Source organism: Musca domestica, unplaced genomic scaffold (genome assembly GCF_030504385.1).
Source record: "Musca domestica strain aabys unplaced genomic scaffold, Musca_domestica.polishedcontigs.V.1.1 15, whole genome shotgun sequence".
NCBI lineage: Eukaryota > Metazoa > Arthropoda > Insecta > Diptera > Muscidae > Musca > Musca domestica.
The window spans coordinates 624,161-625,434 of NW_026712207.1; the positions used below are offsets into that span (position 1 = coordinate 624,161).

Here is a 1,274-nt window from a genome sequence, read left to right on the forward strand (position 1 = left end):
TCCACGTTTATTTGGTCCTTGAAAAAATATTATTTAAAAAATCCACGTTTATTGGTCCTTGAAAAAATATTATTTAAAAAATCCACGTTTATTGATCCTTGAAAAAATATAATTTAAAAAATCCACGTTTATTGGTTCTTGAAAAAATATTCTTTAAAAAATCCACGTTTATTGGTCCTTGAAAAAAATATTATTTAAAAAATCCACGTTTGTTGGTCCTTGAAAAATATATTCTTTAAAAAATCCACGTTGGTCCTTGAAAAAACTATTCTTTAAAAAATCCACGTTTATTGGTCCTTGAAAAAAATATTCTTTAAAAAATCCACGTTTATTGGTCCTTGAAAAAAATATTCTTTAAAAAATCCACGTTTATTGGTTAGATAACATTCAAATATGTTTATTTAATGCTTATTTTCAAAAATGTATTTTTTTTCTTCCCCTCCTCTGCTCTAATGGCAATCCGACACAACTTCGGTCTTAGTCAATTGTAGCAGCACCAGTTCATAGGTCAATATTGTTCCAGCCACCTATAAAAGGAAATAAATTAAAAATTTATGCAAAAGGGAAACAAGAAAAACCGAGGATATTAATTTCAAAACTCTTTAATTCCTTAAAGATTTTGAGAGCGTCTCAATATTAAATTTCCTTTTCGAAGAAAAAGAACAAAAATAAAACCAACTCTCTCTCTCTCTCTCTCTCTCACACAAATGAACAACAATCCGTCTTAGCAACAGCATCAGCCGATTTCTCCAAATGTCATATGTCACTTTAGTTAATCCAGCAAACAAAACATATCACACACACATACGAGTGTATGTGTGTGTGCGAATGTGACTCCATATAGAGACCCGCATACGTGTCCATGTCCTTCGGCTCCGGTTACACATTGTTACACACTCTCTATACCCGTGTGGTATCCCCTAATACTCACCGACAGCACCATGCCCCGTGTCAAATGGAAAAATTTCATGCCCGACAAGGCAGTGCAATCCGCATTAACTTCTTCGGAGAAACGCTTAAGCTGTGTCACATCGAATGGCAATGGAAACAAGTTATAAAAAAATGAAAGAAAAATAGAAGGGAAAGGGGGGTTACCAAGAATCCGACTCAAATATATAATAACTTAAGAACAAATAAATACATTTTTAAAAATTACCTAAAAAATAAAATCTTATTAAAAGTTTTTCCCAAAAAAAAAAAAAGCAAATTGCAAAGTTTTTCGCCAACGCAGAGCAAATATTTTTGTAAAGTTCGTGTGAAAACTTAATGAAGTA

At 31.9% G+C, this 1,274-nt stretch overlaps 1 long non-coding RNA gene across 1 annotated transcript; it reads right to left on the bottom strand.

The window, feature by feature from the left end:
• Nucleotides 1–348: 348 nt before the first annotated feature.
• On the bottom strand, nucleotides 349–1,023 carry LOC131801209 (uncharacterized). Its single transcript, XR_009341740.1, has 2 exons — nucleotides 932–1,023; nucleotides 349–527 (listed from the first exon to the last, which is right to left on the bottom strand). It is a non-coding gene; the product is annotated as an uncharacterized LOC131801209 (long non-coding RNA).
• Nucleotides 1,024–1,274: the final 251 nt, after the last annotated feature.